This window comes from Piliocolobus tephrosceles, chromosome 7, assembly GCF_002776525.5.
Source record: "Piliocolobus tephrosceles isolate RC106 chromosome 7, ASM277652v3, whole genome shotgun sequence".
NCBI classification, from domain to species: Eukaryota; Metazoa; Chordata; class Mammalia; order Primates; family Cercopithecidae; genus Piliocolobus; species Piliocolobus tephrosceles.
In genome coordinates, this window is record NC_045440.1 from 48,941,139 (window position 1) to 48,963,931 (window position 22,793).

Sequence of the window (22,793 nt, forward strand, 5' to 3'; positions counted from 1 at the left end):
TCCAAACCACATTGTTTAGCTTTCACTCCAGCAGAGGGGAATGCCACATCCCCTAAAGTAAATGGAAGAGATCAGAGTTTAGAAAATATGACAGAGTTGAAAACTTAAAGCTGTATCGCATAGTAACATCCTTTGGAGGCGAAAACAATGGGTAGGAGCCAGTGTCTCTGCATTTCCAGGGCAGTAGTGGCTGTGAGTCAGGGGTTCCTCGGGCAGACAGCTAAAGGGCAGGAACTCCCGCAGTCATGGTTGGGAGGGACACATGTGGACAGACCGGAGGAATGCAGTGGACCATGAGAACCGTCTTCATGGCCGGCTTCTGTTCCATGTTTGTTTCAGGCTGACATTGAATGCCATACATGGAGCTGTGGGACCCTGATATTTACATGCTCTAGTTCCCTGTTTTTCTTGTGGATTGAAAAATCACTAGGAATCTGTAAACACTGTGCAACAGTGTTAGATTTCACAGAGTCAAGGGCAGGCTCTGGGGGGAGGGCCAGGGTCGTGCAAAAAGAGCCCAGCAGAAGTGCAGGGTGAAGGTGCCTCTCTCAGCCCTGGCAAGGAGCAGAGGCAGTTTTACCGTGCAGTGAATACTTCTCAAGCTTCAGGGCCCTCCCTTGCACCGGCTTGGTGGGAGACGCGGGGAGGTACAGAGAGTTCCCGGTGAGGAGAGGAAGCCAGGTTGCTGTCAGCAAGCTTTTCAATGCAAGTATTTCTGGTAAATTAAAGAGATTTCAGAAAAAAGGGTCTGAATCCCCAAAGCTCACTCAATGTGTTGCAATTTCTTTTTTCATTCTGGCAAAATGTTGATTTCTTATGTAATTTTATATTTGTAATTGTGTACTCTTTTTCTTAAAGAGGGACCATAACTTGGTAAGATTTTGATCTCGTAGGACCTGGGGCCAACACTAAATTTTGGCCCATGCTGTCCTTGAAATCTGTATATTTGGGGAGATGGTCCCAAGGAGCCCTCTGCAAACTCCAACAAGGTTTTGTCCCCTATTCCTTGGCAGAGCAAATCATCCAGTGGTTGGCCACACACAGTGGACACGTGCCAATGTCTGTAGCACAGGAAGATAGACTTCCAGAATTGATTCCTAAGCCATGCAAGGTGCTTCCTGTGTTAGGAAGCAAGTCTGGAGGATGTGGAGGCAGGGTGGCCACCACAGCCCTCGCTGTGGTGAGCGTCCGCTTCCAGCACTCCAGCTCTGGGCAGCCACTGCTGGGAGCATGCAGCTGGGGCACGGGAAGGTTGCAGTGAGACTGGACATCACGTGTAGGAACTACAGCTGGCACTGCTGTTGGCCAAGGGCAGTGAAAGCTTGTGAATGAAGGAGCCAGGTGTTCTCCATGTGGTACCTCATGTGGTCAGGACTGTGGAGAAAATTATGCAGCACTACAGGCACCAGCTGTTGGAATCTGCAGAAACCTGAGATGCCATCTAGTTTAATCTCTCGTCTTACAGATCAGAAAACAGGTCAGAAGAGGTCTGCAGCTGATCCAAGCTGCAGGCAGGGTGCACCTTGATGGTAGGCTCAGGGCACAGGTCGAGGAGGAAGCCCAGTGGAGGCCCAGGCTGGGTAGGTCCCGTGAAGTTCGGTGTTGGTCCGTGAGGCCTGTTCCTTCAAGGATGTAGCACATAGGAAAGCAAGCCAATGTGCCACATGTTATGGATTTAGGAACTTTATCTGGCATCCAGAGGATGTGATAACTTTTTCCATTATGTTGTAACAACTTTTGAGAGCGTGGAAACCTCACGTGGTGCAGGTGTGTGCTATAGGAGAGTTGCGTGCCGTGCGCACTGTCAGAGGGCGTGAGGACGCCCCTAGAGGGGACATGTGTGGGCGTGCCTGCCTCAGGTCTTCACCTGTTTCTGCCATTGGAGTGCCCAGAGGGCCTGAGTGTTACCTCCTGGACTGCCTTCTTTATGCTGGCGCTGGCCACTGGCAGATGTAGGCAGTAAGTGCAAGAGCAGGATGTGGTCCTTCCAGTGTTTGGCCTGGGAAGCTCAGCAGGACCCATTTGAACAGACCCAGATTTGGCTGCTCCAGATCACACTTTTCCACTCGAGCCATTACTCAATTAAAAAACCCTGCAGCCTGGCGCTTGAATGGTGCCAAACAGCACGAAACACAGCTTTCCCAGAAAGAGGACATGTATGCTTTTGTTTTATTTCATAACCCTTTTTCCCTGTTCAAAGTCTTAGCAAGATAGGCAGCCTGGTGGAGAAGCGGTGGCTCTGCTAGTGTAGCCAGGACAGTGGCTGTTTCTCTGTAGACCTTCCTGGGTGCTTCCTGAGGTGGTGGTGGTCTGTAGGCTGGCACCTCAGGCAGCCAAAGTCATTGACCAGCTGGCCCCATAGGGCAGCAAGGCCCCACTCTTTGGGGCTTCTGCTCTAGCAGCTCTGATGCTCCAAAAGAAGCACCATTTCGTGCTGCATTTGTGCAAGGAGATAAGAAGCCACACTAGACATGGCTTGAGAGACCATCACCCTATGCATGTTTCAAAGAGTGGTGGTGACAGCAGAGTGATGCCTTAGGATGGGGCCGTCAAGGGACTGGGGTGTCGTGCTCAGACCCTGGAGCTGCCTTTGTCACCACCATGGGGCACTTACCTGCAGGGGACTATTCAGGCCTGGGACTGGGGTACCTTGTGGGCTTTAGCTTTTGGATTGCAAGAATGCCAGTCTACTATGTCACAGGCTGGCTACACAGGTTCTCAAGCCTGGCCATGCAAGAGAATCACTGGGACACATGAAAATCAGGGTGCTGGGCTCCACCTACAGAGGGTGTGACTTAGCAGGTTTGGATGGGTCTTAACAACCAGCAGTTTTAGGGGTGTGAGGACTCGGAATAACTGCTGCAGACCAGGTCACTTGCCTTACATTGGGTTCATGATTCTCAACTGGTGCTGCAGTGGAATCACTCAGGTACGTCACCAACCCCAGTGACTCTGCTGCTAGACTTGGAAGAAGAAAAACAAGAGTTTGGTGCACTGCCTCTTTTTCTCTGGAAACAATGGTGCCATGAGCCACGTGGAGCACCGAGTTCCTGTACAAGCAGGACCCACTGTGAGGTGTGCCACCCCAGCAGGCTGTGTGAGGACCTTTTGACACCATCAGCAGAGTGGAGTAGAAAAGAGTTTAGTGTCTTCCCAAATCACCGGGTTCTTCAAAAAGTTGTTGGGCAAATGCTCAGAACCCAAGTTAAGGTCTCAAACAAGTCAAGCAGTTGCCTTCAGGAAGATGACTAGAAATGTGAAGCAGCCCAGGAGCAGCTGGGTGCCTTGCAGGTGGGCTGGAGCAGGGTACACATGCATCTTATTGACCCTGCTTGCACCTGTCTTAAGGCATCCATTCTGCAAGAAGCGGGACCGAAGGAAACACACACTCCTGTTGTGATGGAAAATGGTTTAATGACTAATTTAGAATTAAAAAAAACAACAAAAAAACCAGCTTAATAATAAAAGAGCATGTATAGCCAAGACAATCCTAAGTAAAAAGAACAAAGCTGGAGGCATCATGCTACCTGACTTCAAACTATACTACAAGGCTACAGTAACCAAAACAGCATGGTACTGATATCAAAACAGATATGTAGACCAATGGAACAGAACAGAGGCCTCAGAAATAACACCACACATCTACAACCATCTACTCTTTGACTAACCTGACAAAAATAAGCAATGGGGAAAGGATTCCTTATTTAAAAATGATATTGGGAAAACTGGCTAGCCATATGCAGAAAACTGAAACTGGATCACTTCCTTACACCTTCTACAAAAATTAACTCAAGATGGATTAAAGACTTAGACGTAAGACCAAAAACCATAAAAATTTTAGAAGAAAACCTAGGCAATACTATTCAGGATGTAGGCATGGGCAAAGACTTCAAGACTAAAACACCAAAAGCAATGGCAACAAATGCCAAAATTGACAAATGGGATCTAATTAAACTAAAGAGCTTCTGCATAGCAAAAGAAACTATCAGAGTGAACAGGCAACCTACAGAATGGGAGAAAATTTTTGCAATCTATCCACCTGACAAAGGGCTAATATCCAGAATCTACAAATAATTTAAACAAATTTACAAGAAAAAAACAAACAACCCCATCAAAAATTGGGCAAAGTGTATGAACAGACACTTCTCAAAAGAAGACATTTATGTGGCCAACAAACATATGCAGAGAAGCTCATCATTACTGGTCGTTAGAGAAATGCAAATCAAAATCACAATGAGTTGCATTTTTTTGCCTCAAACATGTTTCAAGCACGAGCTTAAGATGCAAAAATTGTGTTTTTTAAAAGATAAGAAATACATTTCTCCTTTAAAACAAAAATGATGCTCACCGCAGGCCCTATCATGCTCCAAGAATGACTCATGTCCTGAGTGAATTTGCTTAAGTTTGGAAATTAAAAAGGCCAATATTTCTAACCCTCTTCTTCCACTCCTTAATCAGGCCCCCAGCATGTGGACTTTTCATTTCCCCAAACTGATGTGCTTTTGTGACTGAAAAAAAAAATGCAGCTGGGTCCTTGTCATTCCTGGTAAACACACTGTTTGTGGCAGAGGTGTTCGAGCTGAGGTTGCGTTACCTGAGTACAAGTGTCTTGGAGCTGCTTGTCAGGATGGGCCCAAGTCAGGGCTGTCCTTGCTGGGCAGCCCTCAAGTGCAATTCATGACTTAAGGGTTCTACTTAAGGGTTCTGTCCCTCCAGATGTAAATACAGAGTGGGTGAGCAATTCCAGCTTCTGCAATCACAGCCCAGCGCTTTCTGTTGGGCCTGGAGTAGGGCAGGGAGCCCGTGGGGTCTGCCTGAGGGAGCGTGGTGGAGGGGCTGGAGGAAGCAGCAACATCAAAGGGCGCTGGGCAGAGCTTCTCAGCGCTCCAACGTCTCCAGACAGATGCTTGGCTTTTTGCTCTGTGATACTAGGTTGTAGAGTCTCGATCTTTATCAGCCTCAGGCCAGCACCTCCTTCCTGCTATGTGCTGGCTTCCTTTCCGAGTGCCAGATTTTCCCCACACTTTCAAATCCTCCTTGAGCGACTCTGCTGGCTGGAGCTCAGAGCACAGTCCGTCAATTCCCAGCTGCCAAATCCAGGCTCCAGATGCCCGGGCAAAGGGGCTCTCATGCTTGGGAGTGGGGTTGCAGGCTTCCTTTTCCCTGTTTTTGAGAAATCTGGCCTGTGCTTTACCCTCACTCTCCCCCAACCCCTAGAAAAGACCTGGGTCACCCCTGTACAGTCTCTGAGGTCTGATTCCTGGAGGCAGGGGTCTCAGGGGCTGCCTGAAGTGGAATGATCTTGCAAGGGACAGGAAAAGAGAGTCCTCTCCAAATCCAGGGAAAGCTCCTTAGCTTGGCACTAGGGGCATGCAGTAAGCCAAAGGTGGTGATGTAGGTGAACAAGAGACAATGCTCCATACCCCTTGAACTCTCTGGGATGAAGGAGAAGCTTTTTTTCATCTCCAATTTTTAATGTATGACATTTATATTTTTATGTTATGATAAAATAAATTACTAAAAATGAAATAAGAAAGAAGACATGCAAAGCACAATTTCAGTAGTTTATTTTCAGATTTGACAGCCATCAGATTATTCCGACGAATTGCAATGATGGTTTTTGAACCTTGACTCCCAATTTCTGTCCTTATTGTGCTGTATACCAGGAGCAGAGAGTGGACAGGCACCATTCAAAGTACTACATCTAGAGTAATTTGGTAATTCCCGGAGTGTGTGTGAATATATGTGCATGAGTGTGTGGGTGTGAGTGTGAGAGTGCACGTGTGTGAGTGGGTGTGTGGGGGTGTGAAGTGGAATAGGGGAGAAGAGAGGTGTGCTTAGGCTGGGACTCGGAGGAGTACCTAGGGGGTTTAGACCATGCCTCTCCCCATGCATGGGGTCTAATTAATGGGTGTCTTCAGGAGGGGGTGCACACCCAGAACAGGTGTGCAAAGAAAGGTGTGGAGACAGGGAGGAGACTTTCCCACGGGGCAAACTGGCCAGCCAGGAGGGCAGGCCTGTGCCGTGGCAGCTGGGCCGTGGCTGGATTCAGTGTGGATTTGTCCCGTATGTAGGCAACGGCCAAGCGTGTGTGCATCTTACTCAACCCAGCCCTCCCGGTGCCCCTTGGAGACGTGTTATCATCAGCTCTATTTTGTAATGGGGACACTGAGTCTCAAAGCCCTAGGGGCTTGCTGAAGTGACAAGGCTGGACACCAAATCCACTTGTATTCCCAACTCCAGTTCTCACTCACAGCATTGCAGCAGCCCTCGGGAGCATCCCCTCCGCTGAGACTAGTATTATTATTGTTGAGTTCTGTCTGGAGAGAAATCAGTGTAGAGAGAACACTTCCATGGCTGCCTCTGGGAAGCATCGTCCTCCAGTGAGAGATCTGGTCAATTTGGACTGGGGTAGAGGGTCTGCTGTAATTAGAAATATATAATAAAATAAATTATTTCTAGTAAATTATTATAACTATCCAGGCATCTCCTTTGCAAGCATTGGTGGGGGAGGGGATGGGGCACAAAAGTGTTTTTAGAGTTCTAAAGAAATGCTTCATTTTCTATTTAAGAAACATTAAACAGACATTTTCTGAGTTTTTACTCGAGACCAAGAGACAAGTCTAGTTGTAGTTAAAGGTTTACCTTCTTATCTATCGCAGGCAGCTGTCTTCATGCAGGCTTCTGAGAATGGCTGAAGCATGTGGCCTGGTGCCCTGTGCATCTGGGCAGGAGAGGCTGACCCCAGCAGCCAGCCCGGGCTCTGCACCATGGGGGTTGTGCCCATTGAGGGCCTGTGCCTGCTGGGCCCGGCACCATCTGTGCCCTGCACCATCAGAGCTGCATGCCATCTGGGCTCTGCAGGGCTGCGGGTGAAGAGTTGGTGGAGGCTCCAAGTTCAACAGGTTCCTAATCCTCTTCTTCAAACATAGGTTGTAGGAGAGTCCCAGAAACCCCATCATATGACATTCAAGATTTGATTAAAACAAACCACAAAAACCGCCCTTTAAAATAATACATATCAATAGACCACCACCTAAGGCGGTGGAAGAAGAGTGGACGGTGGCCTCTTCGAGCTAGTCTTTATGTCTTCCCTTGCAGGTTTCTCCTTCTATGCCTTGGTTACCCTGCTCTGTGAGGCCCAGAGACTGAGTAAGAGACCGGAGGGACTGGGGGATAGCAGCTCTCCCCGTGGAGAAGTGCATATGGGGAATGCACCTAAGCTGGGTTGTGGGAGTGTGCCTGGCACATAGCTGGGTTGGGGGGTGTACTTGGCACCTAGGCTGGGTTGTGGAGTGTACCTGGAGCTAAAGATGGGTTGTGAGGTGTACCTGGCACCAAAGTTGGGTTGTGGGGTGTACCTGGCACCAAAATGGGTTGTGGGGAGTACCTGGCACAAGGGGTTGTGGGGTGTACCTGGTGCCTAAGCTGAGTTATGGGGTGTACCTGGCACCTATGCTGGGTTGTGAGGGTGGGCCTGGTGCCTAAGCTGGGTTATGGGGTGTGCCTGGCACCTAAACTGGGTCTGGGATGTACCTGGCACCTAAGCTGGGTTGTGGGGTGTACTTGGCACCTAAGCTGGGTTGTGGGGTGTGCCTGGTGCCTAAGCTGGGTTGTGGGGCGTACCTGGTGCCTAAGCTGTGTGTGTGAGTGTACTTGGCTTGTTCTGATCAGGGACGGGGTGATGCAGTATTTGTTTTTTAGAAAGAATGCCACCTTGGCCAGGCATGGTGACTCATGCCTATAATCCCAGCACTTTGGGAGGCCAAGGCAGGTGGATCACTTAAGGTCAGGAGTTTGATACTAGCCTGGCCAGTATGGTGAAACCCCGTCTCTACTAACAAAAAATACAAAAATTAGTTGGATGTAGTGATGTGGGCCTGCAGTCCGAACTACTCGGGAGGCTGAGGCAGGATAATTGCTTGAACCCAGGAGGTAGAGGTTGCAGTGAAAAAAATGGAACCAGGAACCAGAAAGGCAGAAGACCTAGATTGAGAGAGAAGTAATACACGAACAAGGTGAGGCTGGACATATTTGACTTGCTTTGCAAATTGCCTTTTGCACACTGAAGAAGGTTATGCATGAACCTGGGATGGAAGAGACAAAAAGAAGATAAAGCGATACAGAGTTTTGCCTCTTGGCCCTTGCTGTCCTGTATGCATTTTGGGGTTAGGAATGAGTATCTCACTCCTCCCTTCTTGACTTGGAAAGGAATTTGTGGTGAGCACCGTTTTTAGCTCTCTGACTTTCCCCTGGCTTCTGAAGCCAGTTGACGGGTTCTGTTCAATAAGTCTGGGAGGGTTCTGTTGGGCCAAGGTGAAAAAGGAAGGGGGGTGCCCCTTGGCCACTGTGTGAATGTCCTGGGCCAGAGGGCAGGCGTCTTCTTGGAATCAAGTGAATGTGCTGGGGTCAAGCTGGAGAAACATGTCTGTAGTGCATGGTCACTGCATATTGGTACTGGTATTTACTGGGTAAATACCAGTAGCAGAGGTGCAGAGCCCAGGAGGACAGGACCGGGAGAAGCTGGCCAGGCACGGTGCGGGACTGGCATCAGGGCAGCAGACACTCCTGAGGCCTGGCTCTCTCCCAATGTACAGCGAAGCCAGGTCTGGGGCTGGGCCCTCCTCAGTACACACCTTTGCCCCTCCCCAGGGGGGCTTCTGGTGCCCCAGGCCTTGGTTTCACCATCCAGTTCTTTGCTTATTTTCATTCTAGCATTCTATCCTTTCTTTTAATTACACTGGCGAGATAGATGCAGATATCTCACTGGTGATGCATATATTTGTAGTATATATATAAAAATAAAGCAAAAGTCCCTATCACCCCCTTTTGTAATCCTGTCCTCTTCCCAGGAACACACTCTTTTATCAGTTTGGTGTGACATGCATATCTTTTTTTTTTTTTTGGTATTATCTGCATACACTTACGTGTACATATAAAAATGTATAGATATAAAAGCATGCATGGTATCATATACTGTACATATTTCACAAACTGGCTTTTACACTTGGTTTATTTTATCTTAAAGACCTTTCTGTGTTTGTTTAGCGGCTGCATTGCACCACAGTTAATTTAGCCATTTTCTCTATTGACAAATATTTAGGATTTTCTGATTGGTCACAATACAAATATTGCTGCTATGAATATCCTTACACATGTCTCTTTGTGCCCACATTTGGGTACTTTTCTAGCATAGATATCAAGAAGTGAAATTCTGGGACTCAATATTTCATCTCTTCTTGTGAAACAGATGTGTGGAGGGTATTAGCTGTTGGGTTTGATTGGTGACCAGTTCCTTTGCATAAAATGGCATGTTGCTCAGTAGAGATGATGATTCCTTGTGCACAAGCATAGTCCTTGTCTCGTGCTTAAACAACCAGTGGCCTCTCTCAGGGGTACGGCAGTGACCTAGAGTGGGAAGGATGCCATGTGCCACAGCCTGAACTCATGTGGTCTGGAATCCTCCAGACTGTGCTATGTTCTCTTAGACCTCCAGCCTGGTGTTTTGGGTGGATGATCCAGACAGAGGATAACTGAAACCTTTCCGGGAGCTTTTCTTCACTATGGGTCAACCATCATATGGTCAAATAAATCTTGGTACCCTGCTTCCCACAAAACTCAGTCCCAGGGTGGCCTTTCCAGATTGGTGTCATCCCATGGCAACCGTCCATCCCCAGTCTCCTGCATCCCTGGCATGGCACTGGGACAGCTGGAACGTCTCCCAGAATAAAAGATAGAGAGTTGTTAGAAATTTCCAAGGTTTTAATCTATTGAGTCATTCATCATTTGGAACTGTGGCTAGTCTCAATTGAGAAGCCATCGAGTTTAACCTTTTTGATCAAGACCTGAGTTTCCAACCTCTGTATGGGAGGAAGTCTTATGCAAAGCAGTGGTCTTGGGCTTGTCTTCTGTGGTTTGACATTACAAGGTGTAAATATCTATCATGTTAAAAAGTTGCTATTTCCTGGTCACAGAGAAGGAAGCATGGTGTGGAAGGGCCCGGGGGACTTGGTCATGTCCTTACCTGCCATTCAGTGACTGTGACCAGGTGTTGGGGATGTTCCTTCCTTTGTAAAATGAGGGGCCTGAAGCAGATCTTCAAGTCCAGCTCTAAGTCTCTGAGTTTGATTAAGTGCCCTCTCTTTTCTGGGAACTTTTTGCAAAGTTACAGTTTGCTTCTGTAATCTGCAGAAAAGGAAAAATTTCTGCAGAAAAGGAATACATGTTCTTTCGGTGCTGTCATCAGGCCAGGGGATTTTTCTGGAATTAAGGGGATCTAGTAAGCAGAGACTCGAGAGGTCTGAATCAGTGTCTCAGCATTGCCTGGACCTGGCTGAGTGCTCTGGTCCCTGTTACCAACCTAAGTGCACATTTCCTCAACCCGAAAGCACGGAGGAAGCAGGCCTCTTTGGCTGACACTGAGTCCCTCGTGGTTCCCAAGCGTTCACCTTTGTGAAAAGCAATCTCACTGATTATCTTTCTCTGCCTGGCATTATCTTGCCCATTGCATCATTTCTCAAAGATGAAGGTTCATCCTGCAAATCCAACCCCAGTTTAAAGCTCACCCCTCTGCTTGATATCCCAATGGATTAGAGTGGCCTCAGTGATAGGGAGCTCAGAGCCTGGGTGCAGGTGACAAAACAAAACCAGGCTGGGTCTGTAACCTTGTTGGACAGAGCAAATAATGATGTGTTTGCTCAGTTTTAGGGCTGCTCCCATGCAAACCTCAAAGGATGTGACAGTCTCTTTGGGCTTCTGTGTGCCTTTTCCTGTCCTTGTCTCTCTCTAGACATTCTTCTTTCTATCAATCAATCAACATCTACCTGTTCACCCACTTCCTATGCCAAGTCCGCTTTTCTAGGAAGCGATTTGATAAATTCATTTACATTGTTGTAAGTGAATTTTTATCATTGTGACCCTAAGAAGATAAAGGCACAAAAACCATCAAACTGCATTTCCAGGTTAATGACATCATGGTGTTTTGAGTACTTTCTCCCCTTCAGGGCTGGAGCGACAGAGGTGAGTAAGACTCCTGTTGTGTGTTGTTTTGCTTTGCTCTGTTGCTGTAACCCTATAAGATGCTATCGCTGACATATGTTCATAACACCCCTGTGACACATAAAGGGTATGCGCTCCATTTTTTAACACTAGAACATTCAGATGTGTCATATTTCCTGTGACAGTATGCTCAATAGATTTGATTTTCAAAGACCTTATCAACTTGTGTGCTAAGACACCTGTGCCTCTTACCTTCATTTGGAGTGGCTTAAAAATAAGTATGCATCAGTGAGGATGGGAGATGTATATCCTCCTAGCTTCACAAACACTTGAAGCTCTGAGAAATACTTGTCGACATGTCCATCCTTTTCCTCTGGCTGGAGGAGCCAATACTGAAGGTGAAATGGTGAAGTCAACTGTTCTTTTTAGTGAGGTGTCTTTCAACATGGGAATTGTTAGCACATGTCTTTTTTATTGTGGTAACACTAGTCTGTGTGTCCTTCAGCTAGTACAGTTTAGAAGTATTTTGCCTAAGAAAATCGGGAGCTTATTTTCTCTCTTTCCTGTGCCAGCTTCGAGGTTCTAAGCTGTCACTGTTTTCCTCATTAAGAGTCACACACCCTCTCCCTTACCTTTCTCTTTTCTTTTTACATTACAGATTTAAAGTCCCCATCTACCCATCCACTCACCCATCCATTTGCCTATCCATCCACCCACCCATTCCACACAGAAAGTGCTGAATCTTCTGTATGCACAAAAAGTCCTGATGTAAATAAGGTAGTCTAATAATACTCTTCTGTGCTGCCTGGTCATCAGTGTTCTAGATAAGGAGGGTTTTATGGTATAGTTTGTTTTAAAAGATACGTCTGGGCCAAGAAACAGAGTGAGCATTAAAAATGGACTTGGTTACATTTTTAGGGAGGTTTGGGGATGATCTCTTTGTTGAGGTCTCATCATGTTGACGATGATCAAGTGTCTATAATAACTTATTGATGATGATCAATGACTAGCCCTATAGCTTGAATACTGGATTCTCAATAAATATTTGATCGGTTGATTGAATGATAAAGCTAATTGATGAAGAAGTCTAGACATGAAATGATAAATGTGAACAGAGTTTTGGATTCAAGGTGAAATAACTCAGTGGACACCATTGCACCATCATAATGTTAGAACTTTAATAACGTAATACTATTTTGTTATTCTTTTAGGGTTTGGTACAGAAAAGGTTGTGTTTTATAAATGCCAGAATACTGTTACTTCAAATGGGTTTTGGGTGCAATGGGACTTGTTTATTTCCTTAGTGCCCTTGGCCCCAGTAGACAGTGTTTTCTGGGAAGAAAGATGCTGTATTCTAGAAATGTAATGTCACAGTCTTCCTCCATGGTTTGCTGAGAACAATTCCACACTTTGGGTGGGTGTTATTTCTCCTACAAATCAGGGTGAGTTCCGGGGCTAATTATTTCCTTCTGTCAAACAGGGCACTAGCAAATGGTCACCTCTTTCATCATGACACAGTATGATGAGCTCAGCCACTTCCTTGCTCTAATTTCCTGGATTGCTACACAGAAGATCTGTGGAGTGTGGCACAGCGTCCTTCGGAAATCACAGCAGAAAGTTCTTTCTCTCTCCAGGAGGAGTAGTAAGAGACAGGAGCTGACACAATAGCTTAGTGTGTAAATAGGGATCTCGTTTATGAAACTGGGACCACTTTTCTGTGCAGAATCTCTACAGGAATATCAAGCAGTGGATGCGATATGTTATTGACCTTAGCAGATATTTTACAACCTGAGGTTATAATAATCTCAGGAATTCCCCTGACATCATTTTCCCCTGCATCATTTCCCCTCTTACCATCCCCAGCAGCACTCAAGTCCTTTAGGGCACAATCCTTCCCACACAGACCAGTCCTGGGTGGCCTTGCCTGCTAGCAAAGCACCCCCTCTGCACTGTTCTCGCCTGCGAGCACCCAGAGGAAGTTCACCACTGCCTTCCCCTTCTCCCTTCTGCCGTCTATGAGAAAAGGCCCCCCTCTCTTGGCTTTGATCCCACAGCTCTGGGTTGAAGGCAGGGACTTCCTATGTAAGTAGAGTAAGTGAACAGCAGTGGGCAGATGCCTGAGAAGGCGGGTGAAGAGGGTGAGGGGGCATGCTCTCTCACTCTAAATGCGGTGAGGGCTGTGTCCTTTGATGGCGTCCTGAACATCTGGGCCTGGAGCTGTGATTATGACTGTGACATGTGCTTTGGCTCTCCTGCCTTTGTGCTCCAGGTGACTTGACCTCGGGTGCCTCCCAACGTGAGCATCTGAGAACGAGCACATGACTCATGCCCACCTTTGCTTGGCTACCACTCGTGCTTCCCACTCTTGGACTTCTCTTCCACACCCACCCATAACCCCAGTGCGCTGTGGACCAGATGCTCATGGGGTGTCTGCTCTGAGCCCCATCCTGCACTGGGCTCCCCAGAGGCAAAGGTGGAGGGACAGAGACAGTGAGGAGGGAGGGGTAAACAACGGTCATGGTGCTTTGTGGTGTGACACTGTGGGAACATGTCAGGAGGTGTTGATGGGCGCAGCCTGACTGATCGTGGCACTGGAGTTGCGCTCATTACATTGAGAGTCAGGATTCGCAGAGACAGACTGCGGTTCCAGGTCCAGTCTCATAGCAGCTCCGGCTGAAGATTCAGATCAGCTCACAGCTACCTGGTGGGATTTTAGGTGTTTCAGGATGACTGTGTGTTCTCCTCCAGCCAGAGAGTAGATATCTGAAATTTTGCCATTAGACATTCATTTCTTAGACATCATTCTTTTGGTCCACTCCTTTGTTAAAATAAACATTTATTTAGAGTGGAGCCACTTTAATCTTCAGCTCATTAATCCTGGGGTGTAGGTGTCACATTGCTGTTAAAGAAAGATGTTTGGAGGAAGGGTGGATGGAGAGAGTGGAGGGAGTAGGCCTGTGCTGACTAGGGGAGGAGGGCAGCTTCTAGCAGAGGCTGATCATCTAGCTGCCTTCACGGGCCTTTGGCAGTGTTGCCTGCTGTGGTATAGGGACGGGCCCAGGTCCAGGCCCCTCACATGCACTGTCTGCTCCCACATTGCCTGGAGCCTGTGGAGAAGTTCACATGATGAGCTTGCAGGGCGAATTGTTGCCTCTTAATTATTTATTGGTGCAAAGCTAGAGAGGCCCGGTGACTGGGGTGGTGTAGGGGAAGGACAGCATTGTCCTCTGAAAGGGCTGTGCAAGGAGATGGTCACTCAGGGGCTGCTGTGAGCCTCAGAAACCACCGAATCCATCTCATTTATTGCTTGGATAATACATTGGAGATGCCAGAGGGAGAAAGGGGCATTTCCTAAATTCCAAGAAAGATGGTAACGCAAGGCTCCTGACTTCTGGTCCAGGGGCCTGCAGTGAGGGAGCAGTGCTCCTGCCCTGAGGTCCTTTCACCAGGCCCTCTGGATTCCCCACATCCTACTCCATGGACAACAGGTAAGGTCACTGTGCTGGGGCTAAGGTGCTCTGCACACCTTCCGCAGTGCCACTGCCTCTCCCTTGCCCCGCTGGAAGAAGAAGCAGGAGGGAATGGGTTTGAGGGAGAAGGATGAAAGCCTATTGTGGAGATACAGAAATTTGCTGCAATATAAGTTTATGTCAAAGACTTAGTTCCACATTGTAGGGTTGGCAGAGTCTGATTTGTGGTTGTGACTCAGTCATGAGGTAGGGGTGGGCCAGTTAGCAGGTGAACCTGTGAGCTCATGGAATGAGTGGGCCACACGGATTCTCCTAGACATCCCAGTGCCAGCAGAGCACAAGGTGTTAAGCAAGTGCCAAGTTCATGAAGTAAATAATGAATGCAAAGTGTGGCATGTTCCGCTTAGTCTCCACTGTGCTGTGGTAAGCTTTGCTGTGGATAGCAGAGTAGAATAGAGTATGGCATGGTGCAGTATGGCCTAATGCAGACAGTACAATCTACTGTTGAATGGCACAGTGTGGTATGGCACAGTGCAGTGTGACTCAGTGCTGTATGGCACAGTGCAGAGTGACACAGTACAGTGTGACACAGTGCTGTGTGACAGAGTGATGTATGGCACCATGCTGTATGACACAGTGCCGTATGATACAGTCAGCACTGTATGATAAAGTCAGCACTGTATGTCACAGTGCAGGACAACACAGTATGCTATAGTATAGCACAGTACTGTATGGAAGGGTTTAGTATGGTGCAGTGCAGGTCAGTCTTGTATGGCATAGTATAGTATAGTAAGTGTAGTATAGTACAATGTAGTCCAGCATAGTCAGTGTGGTACAGTACAGTATAGTACAGTGCAGTATAGTTAGATGTAGGGTGGCTGTGCCTTTGAGTAGAGAGGGAGGAAACACTTGTTTGACTTTCTTTGTTTTCCTTCCTTCTTTCCTTCCTTCCTTCCTTCCTTTTTTCTTCTTTTTTCATTTTTAGGATATTTTAATGCTTGCTTTCAAAAAACAACCTTATTTTGGAAGCATTCCCCTTGCAAACCAGAACAAGACAAGGATGCCGTCTCTTACCACTCCTATTCAACATAGTAATGGAAGTCCTGGCCAGAGCAATCAGGCAAGAGAAAGAAATAAACAGCATCCACATAGGAAGAGAGATAGTCAAACTATCCCTTATTGCAGACAACATGATTCTATATCCAGAAAACCCAAAAGCTCTGCCCAAAAGCTCCTTGAGCTAATAACCAACTTCAACAAAGTTTCAGGACACAAAATCAATGTTCAAAAATCACTAGCATTTCTATACACCAACAACAGCCATACTGAGAGCCAAATCAGGAATGCAATCCCATTCATAATTGCCACAAAAAAAATGAAGGTACCCAGGAATACAGGTAACCAGGGAGGGGAGAGATCTCTACAATGAGAATTATAAAATACTGCTCAAAGAAATCAGAGATGGCACAAACAAATGGAAAAACATTCCATGCTCATGGACAGGGAGAATCAGTATTGTGAAAATGGCCATACTGCCCACAGCAATTTACATTCAATGGTATTCCTATCAAATTGCAAATGGCATTCTTCATAGAACAGTAAAAAACACTTTAAAATTCATATGGAACCAAAAAAGGAGCCCGAACAGCCAAGGCAATCTTAAGCAAAAAGAACAAAGCTGGAGAAGTCATGTTGCCTGACTTCAAACTTTACTTTAAGGCTACAATAACCAAAACAGCATGGCACTTGTACAAAAATAGACACATAGACCAACGTAACAGAATAGAGAGTCCAGAAATAAGGCCCCACACCTACAACCATCTGATCTTTGACAAAGCAATGGGGAAAAAGATTCCCTATTCAATAAATGGTGCTGGGATAACTGGCTAGCTACATGCAGAACGGTGAAACGGGACCCCTTCCTTATACCACATACAAAAATCAACTCAAGATAGATTAAAGACCTAAATGTAAAACCTAACACTATAAAAATTCTGAAAGATAACTTAGGGAATACCATTTTGGCATAGGAACTGCCAAAGATTCCATGATGGAAATGCCAAAAGCAAAAATTGACAAATGGGATCTAATTAAACTAAAAAGCTTCTGCACAGCAAAAGAAACTATCAACAGAGTAAATAGGGAACATACAGAAGGGGAGAAAAATTTTTGCAAACTATCTATCTGATAAAGGTCCATAAGAATCTATAAGGAACTTAAACAAAGGTACAAGCAAAAAGCAATCAACCCTATTAAAATGGACGAAGGACATGAGCAGACATTTTTCAAAAGAAGACATACATGAGGTCAACAAGCATATGAAAAAATGCTCACAATCACTAATCACCAGAGAAATGCAAATCAAAACCACAGTGAGATACAATCTAGCACTAGTCAGAAAGGCTATTGTTAAAAAGTCAAAAAATAACAGATGCTGGTGAGGTTGTGGAGAAAAGGAAATGCTCTACACTACTGGTGGGAATGTAAATTAGTCCAGCCATTGTGGAAAGTAGTGTGGTGATTCCTCAAATACCTAAAAACAGAACTACCACTTGACCTAGCAGTCCCATTATTAGGTATATACCCAAAGGAATATAAATCATTCTACCACAAAGACACATGCATGTGTATGTACACTGTGGCCCTGTTCACAATAGCAAAGACATGGAATCAACCTAAATGCCCATCAATGATAGACTAAGAAAATGTGATACATATACACCATGGAATACTATGCAGCCATAAAAAAGAATGAGATCATGTCTTTTGCAGGAGCATGGATGGAACTGGAGACCATTAGCAAACTAATGAAAGAACAGAAAACCACATACCACATGTTCTCAATCATGAATGCGAGCTAAATAATCAGAACACATGGACACATAGAAGGGAACAACACACACTAGGGCCTGCTTGAGGGAGGAGGATAGGAAGAGGGAGAGGTTCAGAAAAAAATTAAAAAACTGTCAGCCACTATGGTTAGTACCCCAGTGACAAAATAATCTGTACAACTAACCCCCGTGACACGAATTTACCCATATAACAAACCTGCACATGTAACTCTGAACCTAAAATAAAAGTTAAAATATTTAAAAATAAATAAATGACAATTTCAAAACAAAAAACCCAAAAGAACTTTATCAAGATGTGACCAATATACCATGAAAGTCACTTATTTAAGGTGTGTAGTTCGTTGGTTTTTAGTATATTCACATAACTTCACCACCATCACCATAGTCAATTTTGGAGCATTTTCATCACCCCAGTGGGAAACTCTCTACCTATTAAGCAATCACTCCACTTTCCGTATTCCTCCCAGCCCCTTGCAAGTGCTAATCTGTTTCCGGTCTCCATGGATTCACCTGTCCTGGACATTTCATATACATGGAATCCTATAATATGTGGCCTTTTGTGACTGTCTTCTTTCACTTGGCGTAATGTTTTCTAGGTTCATCCATGTGGACTTGTCAGTACTTCACTCTTTTGTTCATGAATATATTAAATGAATATAACATATTTTGTTTATCCATTCATCCGCTGAGGGGCATTTGGGCTGTTTTTACTTCTTGGCTGTCATAAGCAGTGCTGCTGTGAACATTCACACATAAGCGTCTCTGTGGACATGTGTTTTCATTTCTGGCGGGTATATACATACGAGTGGAATTGTTGGGTCAGATGGTAATTCTATGTTGAAGCTTTTGAGGAACTGCCAGACTGTTTTCCAAAGTGGCTGCAGCAGTTTCCATTCCCACCAGGAATGTATGTGGATTCCAATTTTTCTACATCCATGGCTTTGTTATTACCCATCTTTTTGATTACAGACATTGTAGTGAATCCTTCCTTTATTTTTCTAAGGAATATTTTATGTAATGTATACACATAATAAAAAAATTAACAGTATAAAGCAGCATAAAAATAACAAGCAAGGCTTCCTTAGATTTTAAACTTGTGGTCCTCCAATACCACTCCCTCCAGGTACCCACCAGTTGCTTGAGATCCTTCTGGAAATAATATCCTAAACCAATATGGGCAAATACAAACCCTCTTTTAACGAATGTAAATGGGAGCGAGTTTTCTGCCATCTTGCATGTTTGTGCACTCATCTATGACAGCTGGAGACTCTTGGCACATAGCTCACACCTCACACTCCTTCACAGCTGCGTGGCGTGCTGAGATTTGGCTGCACCACCATCTGCTTAGCCAATGCTAAGTGGATGTGAAGGTTGTTTCTGGCCTTTTGTCTATATAAACAATGCTGCTGTGAGCATCATTGAACATATGTGTCTTTGTGCACTCGTGATTGTTTCTCTATCACCTCTTCTTTCTGAATGAGAATGAAGACCTAGAGTCAGAAGGGCCTTGCTGAAGCCTTTCCCATTCCTAGTGCTGTGTGATGGTGTGCAGTTGGCTTTGGGGGACTCCCAAGTGCAGCTGCAATGTGTACGCCAGTTATCTGTGGCACCACACAGTGCAGAATCCATCTGACTACTCAAGCTTCAGCTGGAGAACCTCAACAGCTGCCTCGGTGGGTCAAGGGTGAGATTTGGGGCCCTATTCTGCCTCTGCAGGCTCTGGGGCAGGGAAGCCTTGCCTGGCCTGCAAGTGGAAGTGGCCTGGTGCACAACGCAGCACAGATCTGTGGTATCAGCACCTCTTCATCAATCTGGTGAGACCAAAGCCAACTCTCAAAACAAACATTTCCTGCGTGAACAATGTGTTTGTTATATTTTCCTCATTTGTTTATGATGGCTGTGTCAGCCACACTGATTTACATAAACACTGCCAATCTTGGGATGTTACACTCTCAACAAAAGTAGTTGAGTACAAACAGCATTCCTTAGTTTTAATTCATATTGTCTAAACATAGCAGATGTTGATAAAATGAGCCAACAAGAAAATACAACAAAGGAGACCATGTCAAGGGGGGCTTTTGATTCAAATGCATTCCAGATTGACACAATGATACAATATTAATGGAATGGATCATTTAAATGTCATAATTGGCTCCTATAGAACCATAAAACAAGCTTGCCTTAAGCTTTTGCAGCTCCCAGACTAAATGCATAGGATGGCTGTGTCTGCATCCGCCGCCCGCCCAGTTTCTGTGGTCTCGCTCCTCCATCGCTGATTTGGTTGTTTATTTTTGCACGTGTGCTGCTGCTGCTGCGTTGCAGCCTCAGTCCTGGACACACTGAGAGGTGGAACTCTCCCAGAGGATGCCCCTGCTCTTCCATGGACCATGTCAGCCCGCGGGTGGTACTTCCAGGGCCCAGCACGGGGCGTGGAGAACCTCTTCATCTCTCCTTAATGTGATCCGGGCAATCAGGTGTTCCTAATCCAAGGAGGTGTGACTGCAAATAAGGAGACACCAGCAGACGAGGAGTTTGACAATTTGTCACGCTTTCTATTGGCTACCAGGGAATAACTCCTAAAGGGCACTGGCAACCTCCTGGCACTGAGTCACTGAACATCAGGCTAGAGTGAGCAGTAGGGCCAGAATCTTCCATAGTAAGGGGTGACATATCGACTTTGAATGTGGACAGTGAGCTTTTGCCTATTATGACTCAGAGAAAGAGATAAAATGTAATATTGTATCTTTGCCTTTAAATGAGAATTTGGATTCTAAGAGAGTCTTTGAAATCAGCTGCAGTTGTTCTGGGACCCAGAGTCACTCTGGCTGGTGACCCTGGTGGTGGGAGAACTTTCCCGGTGCAGTTTGGGTCCTTCCTGGGCTGCCTCCGCATCCCTGGGATTCTCTGGCCTGAGAGCTGACCTTCCTCAGGCTCTGTTGGAGCGCAGTCCGTGGCAGGCAGCCTTCAGTGGCTTGGGTAGGCCTGAAGAGCACCCTGCTCTCTGGAGCCGCTGCAACTGTGTGTGCACGGCCTGCTGCTGGGCATGGGGCTGCCACTTTGGATCATATGCCTGGAGTAACGCTCATTGCCTTCAGCTGCTTTAAAAAAATTAAATTCTGGGACAGGCGTGATGGCTCACGCCTGCAATCCCAGCATTTTGGGAGGCCGAGGTGGGCAGATCACTTGAGGTCAGGAGTTGGAGACCAGCCTGGCCAACATGGTGAAGCTCTGTCTCTACTAAAAAACAAAATAAATAAAAATATAAAAAAAAAATTAGCTGGGCACAGTGGCGTGCGTCTGTAATCCCAGCTACTTGGGAGGCCAAGGCAGGAGAATTGCTTGAACCCAGGAGGCAGAGGCTGCAGTGAACTGGGATCATGCCACTGCCCTCTACTGTGGACAATAGAATTAAACTCTGTCTCAAAAAAAAAAAAAAATGAAATAAAATAATAAAATGAAACCCTATAGAGTTCTTAAAACAGAACTTATGTAATAAACACCCCATAAATGGAAACTATTATTATTATTATTGAGATTATTGGGTTTATTCTTAGATCATGCACATTCTTGCTTACCGAAGGCCATTTACCCCTGCTTGTGTCACGTAGGGAGCTGCGTGGAGGATGTGGGGGAGTCCTTCCAGTTGGCAAGGGAGTGGTGCTCAGTGGAGGGACAGAGGTGCTCACCTACGTATGGAGCCTTTGACACAAGGAGAATGAAAAAGAACAACATAGCCAAGTGCTTCTTTGACTAACAGCTCATTAAGGAGGAGGCATGAAACAAGATGATATGTTTCTTCATCATGGCATAATGTTAATTCCATAGAATTTGGTTTATAATACAATGGCAACATTCAGGTCCATTTTGTAGGTGGAGAAATTGAGAACAAAGAGGCTAAGTGAGTTTTGCAACACAGATTCTGAAGGCATCTCTAAACTTAGGCTAGTGTTTGGCCCTTGTCTATACTACCCTTTTTAGTCAAACTTTCTATGATCTCTAAACCAAAGAACTCATTATACTGCTGAGAGGAAAGACTATAATGTTTAATGCCCAAGTAAGTACAGTAATTTGTTCAGTGTCTTTGCAAAATGTTCATGAAAGACGAACACTTTCCAGCTGCAGGAGATTGTAGATGGGAAGCAGTAAAAATGACAAAAACCTTTTTTTTTTTTTTTAAATTCCTATGTGGCTTTGGACACCAAGGAGTTGTCATTAACATTTAAAAAATTGAACTTTTAATTTTGAAATAATTATAGGTTCATTTGCAGTTGTGAAAACAAATACAAAGTGATTGATACTGATCAATACAGAGGGATCACATGTTACTTTATGCAATTTCCCCCCATGGTAACATCTTGCAAATCTATAGAACAATACCATGCCTAGGGCACGGATATTGACACAGTCAAGGCCAGAACCTTTCATCACCATGAGGACACCTCCCTTTGCCCTTTTGTAGCTACACCCTCCTCATTCCCCTGTGCACCCACCTGAAATGTGGCAACCACTTATCTGTTCTCCAATTCTATGACTTTTTTTTTATTTTACAAATTTTTGCCAGTGCCACTTGCCAACATTTCGGTGATTTCATAATTTCAAAAATGTTATATAAATGAATCCTGTGGTGTGTGACATTTTTTTCACTCAGAATAATTTTCTGGAGATCCATATATGTTGTGTGTACCAATAGTTCATTTCTTTATATTGTTATGTGTGTAACTCATTTAACCATTCACTCAGTGAAGGACACCTGGGTTCTTCTCAGGTTTTGGTTATGACAAATAAAGTTGAACATTCTTGTACAGATCTTTGGGCGAACATAAGTCTTCATTTCTCTAGAATAAATGCTTGAGAGAGCAACTGCTAAGTTGTATTGTCATTGTATGTTTAGTTTTTTCTTTTCAAACTGTTTTATTTTGAAACTGTTTTCCGGAGTTCCAGAGTGACTATGTCATTTTACATTCTCACCAGCAATGTATGAGTGATTCACTTTCTCAACATCCTTGTTAGCATGTGGTGTTATCACTATTTTTAAATTTTAGCCGTTGTGATAGGTGTGCAGTGGTGTCTCATGGCTATGCATCTTATTTAATTTGCATTTCTGTGGCTAATGATGTTGAGCATCTTTTTATGTGCTCGTTTGCACCTATGTATCTTCTTCAATGAAATGCCTCTTCATCTCTTTTGCCTGTTTTCTAAAGGATTTTTTTTTCTTTTTTACTGTTGAGTTTTGACAGTTCTTTATATATTCTAGATAGGTTCTTAGTCAGATATGTGTCTTACAAGTATTTTCTCCTAATCTGTAAGTTCTCTTAATAGGATCTAAATAGGATCTATCACAGAGAAAAAATTTTGAATTTTGATGCAGTCCAATGTATCAATTCTTTTCTGTTATTAATTGTGCTTTTGATACCTATTTAGGCACTCTTTGACAAAAGCTATATCACATATATTTTCTCCTATGCATTTCCTA

General features: G+C 45.1%; 1 long non-coding RNA gene across 1 annotated transcript in view; it reads left to right on the top strand.

The window, feature by feature from the left end:
* Positions 1–10,812: 10,812 nt before the first annotated feature.
* LOC113225153 overlaps positions 10,813–22,793 on the top strand; it is a 193,078-nt gene continuing 181,097 nt past the window's right edge. The window contains exon 1 of the long non-coding RNA XR_003309779.1: positions 10,813–11,019. This is a non-coding gene — a long non-coding RNA (uncharacterized LOC113225153). The remainder of the gene's footprint in view (positions 11,020–22,793) is intronic.